Source organism: Phoca vitulina, unplaced genomic scaffold (genome assembly GCF_004348235.1).
Source record: "Phoca vitulina isolate PV1807 unplaced genomic scaffold, GSC_HSeal_1.0 scaffold2, whole genome shotgun sequence".
In the NCBI taxonomy this organism is placed as follows: Eukaryota; Metazoa; Chordata; class Mammalia; order Carnivora; family Phocidae; genus Phoca; species Phoca vitulina.
This window is the reverse complement of record NW_022589705.1, coordinates 19,273,211-19,291,327: the sequence shown is the minus strand read 5'-3', so window position 1 is coordinate 19,291,327 and position 18,117 is coordinate 19,273,211. Positions and strand designations below refer to the sequence as shown.

Sequence of the window (18,117 nt, the reverse complement as noted above, 5' to 3'; positions counted from 1 at the left end):
GCCTAATTTTCAAGATGCACACGAATAGAAAGTTGGATTATTTTTATTGTTTTCTGTGCTCTTGGCTACTTCATTCTAATACTATCACATGTAAGAAGGTTCATACAAATAAAAGGTTTCAGTCCTTTGAGGACTTTGCCTGAGGAGACAGTGCATGCTTCTTTTCCAAGTTCATTGCCACAGCTTCAGAATCTCTCCTTCTTTCAGGATACTATACTCAGAAAGAGAGAAAAAGCTGATCCTCTGCTCTACTTACATTAAATCCTTCCAGGTATGATTAAATAAAGGTCTATTCTTTTGTATATCAGTATAATTGTACCCAACTTAATTTTATTGCTAGATTAACATTTGAATTATTTTAAAAAATGGGGAAAATACAAGTACTTATAAAGCATGTCTTTATTATTGCAAATCTTGTTCATTCTAATTCTATGTTGAATGCTCTAGTAAAAAGAACGTGAGTGACACTATCCCAATTATGTCTTACCAGCATCTAGTACTTTGCCTGGAACATCACAACTCCTTGAAAGGTAAATGTCAAATGAGTAAGTGAATAAATGGGAATTAGTTTGTTTGAATTTAATATTTCTATATATGGTCTTTCAGACTGTTTTTTTCAGATATATACCAATGTTTAATCATTAATGACCATACTTGAAATTGGGGGAATATTTTGAAGCATTTTACCACTAGCAAACTTTAAATAAATTATGAGTTTTCAGGTATCATAAGTACATTTCAGAACACGAGGCTATGCCTAGGTTAAAAATAAAAGTAGGAAATGTGATCAAACCATAAAATAAAGACTTGTCTTAATGCCCATATCAACTGAACAATTAGATTTTTTTATCAATCACATCAAGGTGAAGTCTTTTACTTAGTATAATCTTATGCACATTAAAATAATTATCCCGACTTGGTCAAACTGAATTAATTCCTATTTCCTGTACATACTTGCTACTACTCTGGTCATGTGGCTTTGCCTAGGATTCCCTTACCCCATTTTTCCAGATGTAAACTGTATCTATCCCTTACTAATAATTTCAATGACACCTCTTCCATGAAGGCTTTCTGTAAATCTCACCTGAAAGAATTATTTTCTTCCTAAAATTTTAGCTATTTGGTTATGATACTTGGCATAATGACTATTAATTTAAAATGTGTAAAGCCTGTTTAAAGCTCTAGTTCAACATTTACCGACTATGAGGGCAAGGGCAGGTCACTGTACCTTTTTTTTTTTTTTAAAGATTTATTTATCTATTTGAGAGAGAGCATGAGCACCATGTCAGGCAGGCAAGCAGGGCTCATGCCCTCAGGAGCAAGGGGAGGGGCAGAGAAGGAGGGGCAGAGGGAAGCCTCAAGCAGACTCAAGGCTGAGTACAGATCTGGTGGTAGGGTTCCATCCCAGGACCCCAAGATCATCACCTGAGCCAAAACCAAGAGCCAGATGCTCAACTGACTGAGAAACGCAGGCAGTCCATGGTCACTGTACCTTTATGTACCTCATTATACTGATCTGATAAAGAGGAATATTAGTACTTCTAGCAATACTTATTACATTATTTTCATTTTATGGGCCCACAGGAAAACAACATTTCCCAACTTCTCTTGGATTTGCATTCAGGTCACGTGACTGGTTCCGATCAAGAAAATGTGAACATTTGTGTTGAATTAGAGGGAGGGAGTTATTAGCTGCCGTGCCTCTTTGGCTGTATCCTATCCCTTCCTCAGTGGCCATGTGTTGGGGTGGAGGAGCTAGGACTGAAATTTATAACTGATAACCCTGATCAAAATTTTTAATCTCTCTGATTTGTGGTTGAAAAAGCGCCCTTGTTGACCCACATGGAACTTTTCATGAATGAGAAATAAACTTTTGAATATGTCACTGGAATTGTAGGGTTAAATTATAATCATGAGTAGCTTATCTCATCCTGACACCTATACTTTCCTATCTCACAGAGTTGAGGTTAGGATGCAGTGAAGGAAAGCACATTTTGAATGTATACAATAGGCCAAGTATTATGCTAATTTTTTCACCTATATGAACCAATGTAAGAATATATTGAAATTATTTTGGAAATTATAAATATTAATTGTATAAAAGGATTAGTGATTTGTTTCTGCACATGTTTTCTCATTTTACTGATATGTAAGTTCTTTAGGAATGGATTGAAATATAATTTAACAGAGGCAGTATTGCATAATATTTAAGAATGTGGCTTTTAGATTCAAATCTTATTCATGCCACTTACTAGCTGTGTGACTTTGTACAAGTTACTTAAATGTCTCTGTGTCATGTTTACTCAACTGTAAAATAGGGTGAATAATACTACCCACCTCAGTGAATTTTTTTTGTGAAGCATAAGTGATTTAATACATATAAGATGCTTGGAAAACTATCTGTCATTAGCAAAGAGTTCAAAAAATGTTTGACTTATTATTTTCTACATGTTCTTCCCAGAATTCAGCAGTATTTTGGAAAAGTGAATAGATGATAAGCTTAAATGTTATCTTATTTCTGTTGTAATATATTTTCTTAGATTATTATATAACTTTACATGTCTGTAGTCAAGTTTCCTATAATTTCTTTTCCACAATATTTTGTATCCTATGCTTTAAACTTAAGTTTTAAGATTTTCCCTTAAAAAAAAACAGAACAGGGATGTCTGGGTGGCTCAGTCGGTTATGTGTCTGCCTTCGGCTCAGGTCATGATCTCGGGGTCCTGGGATCAAGCCCTGTGTTGGCCTTCTCGCTCAGTGGAGAGTCTGCTTCTCCCTTCCCCTCTGCCGCTCCCCCTTGCTCATGCACTGTCTCTCTCATAAATAAATAAAATCTTTTTAAAAAACTAAAACTAAAAGTAAATAAAAAATTAAAAAAACATTTTTTGTTTTTAAAACAAAAGATACACATGTATCTGCTGAGATGGTAGATAGACATGACTGCTCTCAGACATCTATTTGCATGAAATGATTTGAATGAAGCAGCGTTTGAGGGCAATGGGGGTGGGCAGTGTGGTGTCCTTTTCCCAGAACGGTACTACAACATAAATAAACCCTAGCCCTGTGGAGACAGACAAGAGGCACACACTGAAGGAGATGCTTTCATGAGGGACATTTCTGTCCCCATGAAACTTACAAATTGAATGAGAGACACATGCAATCAACAAGTAAATGCATCATTGTGAGTGCAAAAAGTATTAAAAGAAAATGAATATGATTCTTTAACAGATAATATAATAAGAATAATTACTTTACTTTGGGTGGTCAGGGAAAGCCTGTCTGAGGAAGAGTGATTTAAACTGAGACCTGGAAGTGAGAGGAAGCCAGCCATGAAGAGCCTGGGAAAGAGCATTCTAGGCAAAGAGAAGACTATCTGCAGAGTTCCAATGGAGATCCATGTGCAGGATGGTAGATGTAAGAGGAACAGTGGCATTAGCCAGGCTGAATCAGAAAGAACATTGTAGTTTATGGAAAGGAGTTGATTTTTTTTTTTCTAAATGCAGTGGGAAGACATTGACATAGATAGGAGTTGATTTTATTTAAAATAGATTACACTGGCTGTTTATTTAAAGAGTTGGAAAGCTGGAAGACATGTTTGAAAGCTATTGCCATAAGCCAGAGGCTTGGACCAGGACTGTGACAATAAATAGAGAGAGAAGTTCCTACATTGGAAAATTCATACATTAGTAAAGTCAACAGGATTTAGTGATGGATTTGATATAGAGTACAAAAAGACTAGAGAGGGAAAAGAGACACCCAGGGTGATTTCCAGGCATTGTAAAACTAGACATCATGCCCCTCGGTGGATGGCATAACCATGTGCAGAGATGAACAAGACAGGGAGAGGCATAGCAGTGTGCAGAAAAGATATTCTGTGTAGAGTCCAGCTTCTTTCAAATGTCTGCATCTTCATGCATTCATACTGGAGCTTAAGCCGCATCACTTCCTGAACTGTAGCTAATTTGGGAGCAGGGAAACACACCTAGAAAATTACAGTGAGGCAAATGTTTACTTTCCTCCCCCTTCCATTTGTTCCAGCCTATACTATATCTGTAAGAATTAGAAATATAAAGGCCTGAGGGAGGGGATATGGGAATATGAGTAGAAAATAATAGAAAATTAGTAGCAGAAAAATAAATATGAAAGAAAATGTTAAAGGTTGGTTTATTTTTAAAAATTTATATTGATGAATAAAACACTTAGGCTCAAGTTTTCATATACTTCATCAAGCCTTATTCTTTCCAAAAATATTTCTAAAAATAGAAATATCAGTGTCCTAATGAGCTGAAACAGAACGTTTTTCCAGCCTTTCATGTCCAATAGTTTAGGCAACTCCACTATTTCATGGAATTAAACGTTTCTTCATTAATGAATGAAGAAAATAAAGGCAAATGGGAAAATAGTTCTTGTCAAATAGTTAATTCAACTGCTATTCTATAGATCCAGGTTTCAAAGGTACATAAGTGATACTTATATTTAATTGACCTATTACTTAATTGAATTAAATTTTCAGCAAATACCACAGTTTGGACTGAATGTTACAAAGCAAATTCAAATGTAAAGTATTAGGAAAAGCCTTCAATTTGGGGAGTTAGGAATGGGGTATGTGAATGGTAACCATGTTCAGCAGTTTTCATCTCTTTGGATTTTTTTTCATGTCTATAAAATAAGGATAACATAACCCTCATCTAAGAGTTGTCATAGAACTAAAACAGATAATGTACATAAAATGAAGGTACAGTTGGGCTGCCTGGGTGGCTCAGCTGGTTGAGCCTCAGACTCTTGGTTTTGACTCAGGTCATGATCTCATGGGACCTGGGATCAAGCAGAGACGGGCTCTGCGCTCAGTAGGGAGTCTGCCTGAAGATTCTTTCCCTTTGACCCTCCTGCTGTGCACATGCTCATGCGGGTGCTCTCTCTCAAGTAAATAAATAAATCTTTAAAAACAATGTAAGTGCAGTATTAGGCATCATTGGTTACTCTGAAAATACATTACGTATAAGGAAACAAAAGCATATATATGTATTATATAAATAGCACAAACAAGCTATAATAAATTATATAATGGAAGATCAAGCATGTGTTATTATTATTTGGCCAACAAATATTGAGCACAATTATATGAAAGCTACAGTTCTGGATGCTGAGAATAGACAAGTGAACAAAAAAAGTACGTTGTGGATTATATTCTAGCAGTGGAAAACTAATGACAAACAGATACCTATGCAATATTCAGGTAGTGAAATAAGAATAATGCAGAGAGAGGGATAGAGAGGAAACAGAGTGGTTAGCTAAGCCCTCTCTGATCAGGGAGTGGCATTTGCACAGAGACTAAAGGAAATGAGAGGCAAACAGATTGGGGTAAAGCTTCTCAGTCAAGGGAAGAGCAAGTGCCAAGTTCTGAAGTAGGAGAATGCTCTGTGTGTTCAAGAATTTCCAAGTAGGGCAACGTGGCTGTAGCAGAATGATTGGGAAGAGATGAGGTGAGAACAAGAAATGAGTAGGAGATGACATCGGGGGTTGGTGGAGGGCCAGACCATGGGAGCTTTCCAGACCATGTTGCAGATTTGGACTTTATTCTGAGGTAGATGCAAAACCCCTAGTGGGTTGAGGCAGAAGAGTGCCATGATCTAACTAACTGATGTTTTAAATCTATCCCTCAGACGGCTGGGGGATGGGCAATGAAGGAAGTAGGAAGATCGCGGGGAAGCAGAATCACTGGTTCAGGCAAGCAATGACAATTCTTTTGAAAAGGGTGAAGGTGGTGAAAAGTTGTTGAAATTTGGATATCTTTTGAAAGTAAAGCCAACCAGTTTTCTGATGACGTTTTTGAATTCAAGAGAGAATACAAGGACAAATGGAGGGTGGGAGGATGGACAAACTTACCTGAGTGATTTTGCTATAAAGAGGGACAGAAAATTATGGTAGTAGCTAGAAGGGGATGTGCGGTAAATAAAGGCTCTTTCTTAATATGGGAGATAGTGTACCTGTTTATGCTGATTAAAATTATCCAATAAGAGAGAGAAAATGACAATGCCTGAGAGAGAGGACCAGTTGCAGGAGTAATAGCCTAGCGTAAGTTAGAAGAATGAAATCCCATGCACAAAGGAAAGGCTTATTCACAGAGAGAGGCACCATTAGTTCACCATTGCCAGAGGCAGGAAGGCTGGTTATGAGTAAAGATTCGAGTACATTGGTAAATTCAGTAGAAAGAGCATGTAGAAATTTTCTTCTCGTTGATCATATTTTCTCAATGACTTAAGAATCAAGGAAATTAAATGAGAGAAGGAAAGGGATTGTTGGAGTTCTATGAGAGAGAAAATGTGAAATCTTTACCTAAGAGAGTGATTAACCGAGGAAATGTGGTCGAACTTGTTGTAACTTGAAGCAAGCGTTGAGGACAGTTTAAAATTACACTGATCAGCATGGCTGCTTTCTTCTAGCCAGGTTCAACTGCTTGGGGCAGGAGAGGACAAGTCAGAAAATGGAGTTTAAACAGGGCTGGGATTTTCACAAGTAATTGCAATGAAGAGATATTAATTCAAAATGGAGAAATCAGAGCTGATTTCTTGGCAGGAAATGGATCTGACATAGATACTGGGTTTGTATAGACCTTGAGTAGCCAGAATGTTTGAACAGTTTCTCCAAATAGAAGGAAATTATGAAAAAACACATCTAAAGGAGATAAAGAATCACAGATTGTCAAATAGAGGGATCTAATTGACCCATCTATTGTATGGAAATATATTTTAATGGAGTGGACTGGTATGGGTGGTGATAAGAAGGAGGGAGGGGAGGAAAGAGGTGTACTGATTGAAAAGGAATGGATTTTGGTGACATTTAACTGTTGTCTTTTGTAACACATGAAAAAATTGTAAACTTTTGATTTGATAGAAAATCCTATTGGATGTATCCCTTACGTACATATTAGTCAAACAATTTTTCTGGGTTTGAAAAACTTGCACTAAATTTAAGAACTAAATTAAGATTGAAAAAAAATCCTTTTTCAGTTTGGGCAAGATTTCAATTTTTAGAGTTCCCTGAAGAAAACAAATCAGTAGAAAATGATATTCATTAGGCAAGTATGTGACCAAAGATGCATTCTAGTAGGTTTATTTTTCTTCTACTTCTTTTTTTTTTTTTTTTGAAAATAAATGCTTTTTGTACTTTCTCTATTTGATACTGTGGAGGACAGAAATACTACTGGCTTATGCCTTATAGGAACCTAAAACCATATTCTTATTCATTTCTTCCTATCCTACCTCTCCACCCTCACCCTATCCCATTAAAGAAATTAAAGGAATAAAGAAAGCAGGAACTTTGTCGAATTGCTATTCCTAAATGATTCAACAAAGGACAAATACATTTATGATTTTATCTGTTGGAATGTATATTCCCCTTAAAAAATGAATAACACTCCCAACCACAGAGGATCAGATGCCCTGAATTGCACTTGATGTCCTTTCACTCTTTCTTCATTCTAAAATCTTATACCTTTGTGTAATTAAAGCAGCATAATCAATAACCCATGAATAAGCCACCATTAATAGCTTCATTTTGATTTCCTTTGTTTGACATTTTTTTCTATTGGGTGCATATAGTGCATAATTTCTTTGTCATGAAGTTGTGAGAAAAAAAATTTAAACCGTACCTTTTTATAAATAATTTTGTCTAAAATTTTCTTCTAAACAATGAGTGGAGGGCGCCTGGGTGGCTCAGTCATTAAGCGTCTGCCTTCGGCTCAGGTCATGATCCCAGAGTCCTGGGATCGAGTCCCACATCGGGCTCCCTGCTCGGCGGGAAGCCTGCTTCTCCCTCTCCCACTCCCCCTGCTTGTGTTCCTGCTCTTGCTCTCTCTCTCTCTGTCAAATAAATAAATAAAATCTTTAAAAAAAAAAAAAAAAAAATGAGTGGAATGAATGTTCTGACTAAAGCAGAACAAGAATGGCATGACTAAAGAATTATTGCCCAAATGTCTTAGTATTGCCACTGTAATGTCATAGTAATAAACAACTCATACGGACTCTATGTTTAGTATTTAAATGTTTGTCTTTTTTATTTAAGAGAAATCTAAGATATACAGTATGTATACCATGCATTAGGCACTATGTTGAACATTTAAATTGTTGTCTTATTTACTTCATAGAACATCAATATGAGGTGTTGCTATCTCAGTGTTACCTATGAAAAAATTCAACCTCAGAGAAACAAAGTATTTTTTCAATATTGCATAGATCCTTAGGCAAATAATTAGATACAAAAATACATAAAATAATGCCGACATGAGCTATAGCCAATCCAAAATTTAGGGAGAAAATTTCAAAGAAAAATAAATGATTCCATATATTGAAATTATATGTCATAAACAGTGACTATATATTTGCTGTTTACTTATAGAGTATGCTATGAAGTGACTTTCAGCATCAAACACTCAACTACCTGAACTTTAAAAATGGAACCATTGGGGAAGGTATGTGCTATGGTGAATGCTGTGAATTGTGCAAGACTGTTGAATCACAGATCTGTACCTCTGAAACAAATAATACAATATATGTTTTAAAAAAAAGAAGAAGAAGATGGCAGGAGGGGAAGAATGAAGGGGGGGAAATTGGAGGGGGAGATGAACCATGAGAGACGATGGACTCTGAGAAACAAACTGAGGGTTCTAGAGGGGAGGGGGGTGGGGGGATGGGTTAGCCTGGTGATGGGTATTAAGGAGGGCACGTTCTGCATGGAGCACTGGGTGTTATACACAAACAATGAATCATGGAACACTACATCAAAAACTACTGATGTAATGTATGGTGATCAACATAACAATAAAAAATAAAAAAATAATTAAAAAAATGGAAGTTTATAATGGTCCTTTATAAATGGAAGAGTCTATCACCCTCTGATGTTTGTATAATGATTTTGATTTGGGAATCTATCTTGATTGAGTAAAAGAAAATTATGAAATGAAAAGCTTGTCTTCCAGATGTTTGCACTCTATATAGAGGTAGCAAAAGGAGGCACCAGGGAAAGAGGTTGGAGTAGAGTAAGGGCAGGGTAAGTGAGGGAAAGCAATCTGTGGGAGGGAAGGTAATAGTTAGCTGTATATAGCATGACTAGAAATCCTTCTTGAAGAATTTGGTGATTTGGGACCCTACAGTGGATTATCACTTGGATTATTGGCAAGAATTCCAGTCAGAGGAGAACCAACAGTCCTAGGATTATAGCTATGAGGTTCCAGAAACATTGGGATTCTAATACTGACTTGCAAGAAGTCATTATCATCACCTGTATTGATTCTGTGACACCAGGACTCCCAAGAAGTCCACAAATTCTTAGGAATGAGGGGTGTGGGTGGAGAGATGGCTATTGTGACTGAATTCCGTTAGACCTTTTGTTATTAAGGTAGATTTTAAGACTGTTTGATTTAATTACCCTCACACAGTTTAGAGAGGAAATGAGGAATTAATTGTACTGAAGAATATTTTTGACCTAGAAGTCATCGTACTTTTGAAAATTTTAATATCTGCTTTCATTTTTTAATTTACCTTATATTCCTTGAGTTTGCTTTGTTATTCTTTTTGAAGCTCTTGAGACGTATGATTGGTTTATGCTTTGTTTAATAATGAATATATCCATGACTAAGATGTTTTCTCTGAGAAATACTTTGTTCCTGTTCCATAGTTTTTTAACTTTTTAATTGTAGGATTATTTAAACATATACAGAAGTAGAACAGTGTAGTGAAGTCCCATGTACACCTATTACCCAGCTGCACTGTATCAGATGGCTGGTCTTCTCTCACTTATAGATCCCCAGCGAGCTCTTCCGCTATTGGAAGTTTTGAAGTAAATCTTAGATATCTTAGACAGCATATCATTTCATCCATCCAAATATATAATTATTCATATGTATATATGTAACTTGATATGTCTTTTAGGTACAGACCTCTCTCTCCCCTTTTATGAAGAAACCTGACTTTTTTATTCTATTATTCTATAGTTTCCCAGGTCTAGGTTTTATTGGGTATCATTTACCATGTGTTCTCTGTCTCACATCTTCCCTGTAAATTGAACCTTATTAGAGCAGATTTCATCTCATTCAAAGGTGGAGTTATGTATTTCCATCGAGAGACACATAGTGTCTATTGTCTTTTTGTCATATTAGCAGTTGTTGTTGATCATTGCCTAGATTGTTCACATTAGGTGTACGTTAGGGGTTCAGAATGGTGATTTGCACTTTTTTCATTTCTTCTTCATTTATTAGCTGCAAAGTTTCCATAAAGACTAATTTCCATTCATCAGTTATTTTGTTCTGAGGTATAGTTCCTATGGGAAGGGCGGAATGACTATTTTCTTTTTTTACATTTTTTAAAATATTAAGTCAGTTCCCTGGTACCTTCATAGGTCTCCAAGCGTTTTTTGTTTTGTTTTGTTTTGTTTTGTTTTGTTTTTGGCTTGGCAGAGGGTAGTGGGGAAGGTATTTATCCTTATGAATTCATGGATTTAAACATATTTGATGTTTTTTTGATTCTTGTTGTTGTTCAAAATGTTCATTTTTGTTCAGTGGAAATCTCATTTTGTTCCTGGTTCATTATGACATGAATCCAGTATATTTTGAGAGCTTTCTACTTTCTGTTATGACAAATGTTCTGGGCTCATATTGTACATTTCCTGACCCAGGCCTAAAATAAGCTTTCTTCAGTGAGTCCTGGTTCCTTTCAGTAAAAAGTGACATCCAGAGACCATAATCACAATGCTAGGATCATAGTTCATAAGTTTTAAAAGAAACTTCTTGTCATTTATTTTCTAAATAGTCTATAATTACAACTTCAATTTCTTCTTTGACCTAAGAGGTGTATTTACAATTTTCTGAGACAAATTTTCTGAGAAGTCAAATGTTTTGTTTTTTTTTCTGGATTATCTATTTTCCTTTTTTGTTGTTGTTATTGTTTTCTTGATCACAGAAAACTATCTGTACAAACTTTGCTTTTTATAAGTTTAAAGAGTTTTCTGTGACAATATAATATTTGAAAATATTTCATCAGCTTTGAAGAGAAAGTATTATATCTGCTGTAGGATGCTTAAGTTTCTTATATATCACTTAAGCCAATTTATATCTATATTATTAGATTCTGATACTTTGCAATTTGTCACTCTGGAGAACTGTGTATTAAGTAAGACCCTAAAATAAAAGGAACTTAAATAAGTGGAAAGTTTCTTTCTCTCTTTTGTAATAGTCTAAGCATAATCAATCCAGGCCTAATATTGAGGTCCTTCCATCTCACTGTTCTGCCATTTCTGGGAGGTTGTTCTCATCCACATGGAAGATGGCTCATCACCATGCTCACATCTGAGCCAGATGAAAGCAGAAAGAGGGCAAAGAGGATATGCCTCTTCCCACTAAGGGTATGGCTAGGAAGTTACATATATAAATTCTATTCATGTCTTTTGGACCAGAACTTGGTACATGGCTACATTGTGATTCAACAGAGGCTGAAAAGGGAATGATTATTTTACTTTTAAAGTTATTATATTTATTGTTAAAGTACTCTTGATACAGATGAGGATGATAAATAATAATGAGTTGAGGGTGTCAATTAGCAGTCTCTGATATAGCCTAAGAGATACTTTATCTTTCAAATTATAATTGAGATTTTAACATTGTCAGCCCAGTTTTAAAATGTGGTTAACTGACTTGTTAATGTAGTGTGAGTTCCGAGGACTACATTAGGCCAATCAGTCTAATTAGGTTGCATGCCCACTGGGCATGGATTGTGAGTGCTTTCCTAAGTTTTTCTTTAAGGACTGTGCATTTTTTTATCTTAATAAATTTCTTCACACTAAATTTCAAAAAGTGGTATGCAAATCACCACTTAAATATTATAAAAATAATAATTAATTAAGGAGAACAAAGCTAATTTCCTTAATTAATTTTGGCTATCAGAACATGTTTCCCTTTGATCCAGGTATACGTCTTATTCCTAATTAGGTAAATTTTCTTCTGTTATATCTGGAACCATTTATTCTGTCCTACATGTACAGTTCTTTTCTTCAGGCTCACTCATTTCTCTAAGATCTGGATCTGTTTAGTCTGGATTACAAACATGTAAGTATATAATTACAAAGTACATAATTCCTGTATTAGTGAAAGGGTTCAGGCTGGATGATTTCTATGGCTAGGAAGGAGTCCCTAAATTTTGGTAGAATCTTGGCCTGATGACCTCAAAGATTCTTCTCAACTCTAGGATTCCTTGATACTGTAAAATGTTTATAAGATATTGAGTTTATTTTCTCATTTGTGCTCTTCATATGGATCTTACAAACCTACAGGGTATTCTCAAGGAAGTTAAAATTGCAATGACCAAAGTAAAATACAGGCATATTATTTGCAGGGAAATGTTTGCCTATATAGATCTTTCCATCTTGAATGAGTTTTTTCCTGACTGAAGTTTTTAGGAGTCCCTTGAATCTTCACAAGCAGAGTCTTCTAGAGTCACTGTTCTTTATCTTTCCCCAGGTGATAGTTCATGAACCCATGATTATGTGTTCCTTTTTGCTAGGAGATTTCAATCAGGTATTTATGTATTCATATTTGGTTGTATACTTGCCATGTGCCAGACTGTGTTGTAAAACAAAAATGGAAAAGACCTGGATGTGCCCTCATGAATCTTCTAGTCTTAATACCACAATAAGGGCATATAGTTAGAAAATTTCTCTTGAAAAATAGTCTATCTCTGAATATATATATATATATATATATATATATATATATATATATAACAAATAGCTGTAGACAGTAGAAAAAGGTTCATTCTGATAAAGTTTTAAAAGTTAGCTGTCAATGAAGCACAAAAGTTATGTTTACATAGACCAGTGTTATATTAGTTCAAACTATTCAAAGAGTGGAAACTCCTAAGGGTATCTTGAGTTACTGATTAAACTGCTGAACAACTAATAAATCAGTCTACCAAACTTTGGATGGAAATAATACAGAACAAATTTTTAAAATTTTCTGTATACACATAAAATTATAGAATCCTACAGGGATCCAGTAACCTGACATCTATATAATGTGTATGTGTGTCACTAAATTTTGCCCTTCACTGTTTTGAAAACAATTATGTAACGGTCTTAAAGCACTTTCATAACGTTAGAGACCAGTTTTCAAATTGAGTGCAAGTATTAGTTCCACAAACCTTGTGTTTTTATTTTTATAATATTTAAGTGGTGATTTGCATACCACTTTTTGAAATTTAGTGTGAAATTTATTGAGACAAAAAAATGCACAAGACTTAAAGAAAAACTTAGGAAAGCACTCACAATCCATGCCCAGTGGGCATGCAACCTAATTAGACTGACTGGCCTAATGCAGTCCTCAGAACTCACAGTACATTAACAAGTCAGTTAACCACATTTTAAAACTGGGCCGACAATGTTAAAATCTCATGGGCTTCATTATGCTTTAGTGTAAACTGGACATCTCTAAAATTGCAAAAGACTTGAGAAAATAAAGAGTACCGGCGACAACGTTTATACCGTAATGCTGATCCAGATACCTTTTCACCTGCCAAAGGGTATCTTTCCATTACACTTGTTTGTATCAAGCTCCCCATCAGCTTCAGCCAAATGGTTTTGTAGCCACTTGTTGGTGGTAGTTCTGCTTGATGGACTGTGACTTAAGATCATCTGTCTCACGTACCTCACTAAGCTAGGTCAATTTTTAAATGGAAAAATCCCAAGGAAAATCAGACACTTTCAGCACAAGCTGGGAATATAGTGTTTGTACCATATCTGACCCACATACACATGTCTGCCACACTAAACAGGAAACATTATAGTAAGATGGAGAAATGTATCAGCTAGCACTGAGTCCTGGGTCAAGAACGGTCTGAACAAGTCTACCCTGAAGAGGACATAGCTGCAGGGTGACCCTCCTATCCCCCTCTCAGTCTTTAGGCAGAATGAGAGCCTTAGACAAAACTCCTAAAGCACTCTTAACTCCTATGTGCCATGGAAAGATACCACATACCCTCACGGTGGAGTTGATGTGGGGATGTGAGGTAGTTGGAAGGGAGTCCAGCTGTGGTACCTGCCAGAAGCTCCACAGAGATCTGGCTGGGACTGAGTGTACTGTGGCCAACTTAACCAACTACAGTAGCCGGCAGCCACACCCAAGACCTCTTAGCACCAGGAAATGAAGGCAAGTTGAGTCAGGAGAGGAGAATCTCTAGTCCTGGTCAAACCAAAGAGGATACAAGAAATTCCCCAGCCACAGACTTTAGCATAGTGCAACAGCCGCTGTGAGGACCTGTATGTAGAGCTGTCCCTCCCCTCCTGTCAATCACTGTTGAGTACATAACCCTCCCTATCTTGCAACTTCAGACCATCTTGGATATATCTGGGACAAAGACAGGAAATCTAAATGATGGAGGATTTACTTGAATAAGACTCTCACTTAAAGAAAAAGTTTAAATTATTGGATTAATATTAATTACTGGATTAAACCAAATTATATTTTCCTTGCTCCCCAAAATTGGTGAGAGCAAGTAGGAAGATGGTTTTAAAGAAAGATATCATCAGTTATTGCAAGTAAACTATATTTTCTGTGGATGTAAATTAGGACTCATTTGTAAACATCTACACTGTTTGAGTCCACTATTAAAGTAGTCATGTCTTTGTTACCGATGGCCATGGCAGGGCTTGTCCATGTTAGGACAGTCAGGAGTCAAACATAAAAATCAAACTATCAAGCCTGGAGGGGTTCAGGAAACCTTACTATGTTAGAAAATTGGAAAGAGCTGAAGGATATATTAAATATCCAGGCATATCTGAGGCAGGTTACCAAATCACAAAATCTTCATCGATTAATTGTAAGGACAGTAATTTCTTTCTGTTTTGTTATTGCTGTATCTCCAGAACCTATAATATAACCTGGACTATAATAAATGCTCAGTAAGTATTTATTGACTGACTGAATGAATGAATGAATGAATGGATAAAAAATGAAATATGGATGTTGAAGTTAGAAACACAAGGGATCAAAATTGAGAATTAAAGGAATATACTCGGGGCGCCTGGGTGGCTCAGTTGGTTAAGTGTCCAACTCTTGAACACTGCTCGTGCTCTCTCTCTCAAATAAATAAATAAAATCTTAAAAAAAAGAGTATAGAGATCTCCTTCTTTGTGACACAATCCAGGCGAAAATTTTTCTCTTTGACCTCATTGCTTTAACTAGTGGTTGATTATCCTAGAGATAGTTTCCAACAGAACAGAAAAATGCTGTAGAATATAACAGATTGTTCTTGTGAAGTTAAAGACACAGTGTTTCAAAACATTGTTATACATGTTATCTTATTTGTAATTTTCTCTACTTAAAAGCATACTTTTATAAAAAATAATTTAAAAACTGATGAAAGTACAGAAATAATAGAAAAGTTTATAATGACACTGGAAACTGCATTTACTGTCAAACTAGTTCCAAAATCTTATAAGAAATTCTGCTAACTACAAGCTTAGTGAAGCTGAATTAGGGAGTAATGCATGACTAAGTTCTCTTTGCCTTCGCGAACAAAATAGGTTCCCAATAAATGTCCCCTCTGACAGATACATAGAGTTTATATGTATCAGAAAATGTCCCAGAATTTTTAATACATATAGTGTAATATTAGTTTCAGGAGTAGAATTTAGTGATTCATCACTTACATATAATGCCAGTGCTCATCACAAGTATGGTCCTTAATCTCCATCACCCATTTAGCCCATCCCTCCCCCCACTTCAGGAAGCCTATTTGTTCTCTATAGTTGAGTCTGTTTTATGGTTTGCCTCTCTCTTTCTTTTTCCCCAATGTTCATCTATTTCATTTCTTAAATTCCACATGCTTTATATTTGTAAGAAAAACAATCAAGTCATTTTTTAGAAAAAAATCCTTAAGGTTTATATATCACACTGCAAATATAAATGATTAGCACCACTCTCATAAAACATAAAAGAGACATAATCACCACAAGTTAAGTACTAATCAGCACCCTCTTCTTCCATGCTGTAGGAAAGAGAGAAATACACTGTGAACAAAACAACGAGTTCTCTTTCCACCCCAGTGGTGAGTAGTCCACCCTTGGCTGAGTGTCCTGAATTTGGATATTACTGGAGAACACAAGTATTCCCTCTTCCTCACGTCTAGAGAGGAGAGAAGATTTTGCAACATTCTTGAGAAAGGAGCAGCAACTGCTGATTTCAGTAGTGGGAGCTGACTTATATGAAATCATTTAGTCTCTACAAACAACTCAGTTAGGGGTCTTGGGCCCTGACCGAAAGGAAACATTACCTTTCTCCAGCACTGGAATAAATATATCCTGACAATCTCTACCTCCTCACTTGTTCTTCTCTATTGAAGAAGAAGTAATTTAACTGGCTGGTAAGGTGAGGAACTTGGGACACATTTATTAGGGATAGAGATGTTCTGTTGAAATGTCGACAGTGGATAATTCATCTTTTTCCTCTTCCTTTCTCTCTTTAAATATCTTGGCACAAGATCTGGCACCTCGTAAGTATTCAATAAATGTTGGTTGTTATAATTAATATTGTGGTTGTTGCTTTAGAGAAAGAAAGAGAGTAGTTTAGGAAGTGAGTAGAAATTTAAAAGCTCAGCCGGGCCTGGCTGAAAGAGTAGGGGAATGACAGAGAGGAGTAGAGCCCTGGAGGCAAATGGAAAATGGCAAGAAAGAGATGTCATGGAGCAGTGTTTGGGATGCTATAGAAGGAACATAAAGGGTTCAAGTGCTACCAACCCCAAAACCCTGGGAATGCAGAATTGGATGAAATGCACATGGAAAGGATATATTTATCTTCTCTTAATTCACTAAGGGCACAAGCATTGGAAAAATCAAGAGCAACTTCAGCTCAGGAATATATTGAAGGGAAATCTCGAGCTGAGGCAAATGTGAAGACAAGGGAAAGACCCCCTTAACACATAGGATTCCTAGGCTTAAGGAATTCCAGCAGAGGCAGCAGCAACAAATGGCCCACAGCCAAATATGCCTCTAGATATTTCTGAAGTTGAAGAAATCCAGAAAAAGAGTAAAAGATCGACATTGTGGAGAATGTAATGCAATGAACTCTGGAGCATTGGCTCTTTTAAAATGTAGGGCACCCAGCTCTCAAGGGGAAATGGAGATTGTATCCCCAGGCAGCATGCTCACTCCTCAGCATCCAGATGCCAGAATTATGCCAAAATCGTACAGCTCAAAGGAGATATAGAAATGAAAAGAGGTGAAGTGCACACAAAGGGGAAGAAGAGAGCTTCAAATAAGGCCTGGAGGCTGGAGAGGCCATCACAGCAAATTTACAATTTTTGCAAAATGTAGAAATATATCAACGTGGGGAACAATGTGACAATTAACCTCTTAATGGAAGCATTCTCATAACTGAATTTAAGTTGATCGTTTAAGGAATCAAAATAAACTGGCCTAGACTACCGGGCATTCTGGCAAGACTGCAGTCAAATCTACTCTATTTTTTTTCTGCTACGGTTCACTGTCAGGAATTGCACTGTGACATTATATTATGTATGAGGATGACTGCTGTGGGAGGATTGAAATTATCTTGTCTCTTCTAAATTGTATGAGTGAAGGCTGCAGCTGAGATCATTTTACATGTCCTATAGACTCTTTGGATTCTTTGTCTGATAACATGTCATACATGAATATGACTTGAAATTGGAGTAATTAAATTTTGAAGTTGCCAAAGGGACTACACCTATACCCATAGAAAAAGGACAATCCACTCCTGAAAGAACCCAGACTGCGTGTGACTGAGATCTTTCTTGACAAAAATAAAAAGAGAAATATATTGAATAGGCAAGATTTTGGACTTTTGATTCCCTTGAAGTTTAATTAACTTGAATCAGATTTTGCTTTCAGTCTTTAATTTCTTTCTGAGAATGTAATAATAAGAGGAATTTCATGTTCAAGTGTGTGATATACTATAAAGTTATACTGCATTATTGGAGGTACTTTTGCTTTTCTACAGATTTTTTGTATAGTTTATAATAAGAAATATTTGACAGTGAAGCTGGGCACAGTTTGAGGTTGGAAATTGAATGGGCATTGAGTTTTGGGCCATGAGTA

The 18,117-nt window shown here is 36.1% G+C and overlaps 1 long non-coding RNA gene across 1 annotated transcript; it reads left to right on the top strand.

Annotated features, from left to right (window-relative positions):
- The first annotated feature begins 210 nt into the window (after positions 1 to 210).
- On the top strand, positions 211 to 8,482 carry LOC116643871. The gene is made up of 3 exons (XR_004301658.1): positions 211 to 271; positions 491 to 530; positions 8,398 to 8,482. It is a non-coding gene; the product is annotated as an uncharacterized LOC116643871 (long non-coding RNA).
- Positions 8,483 to 18,117: the final 9,635 nt, after the last annotated feature.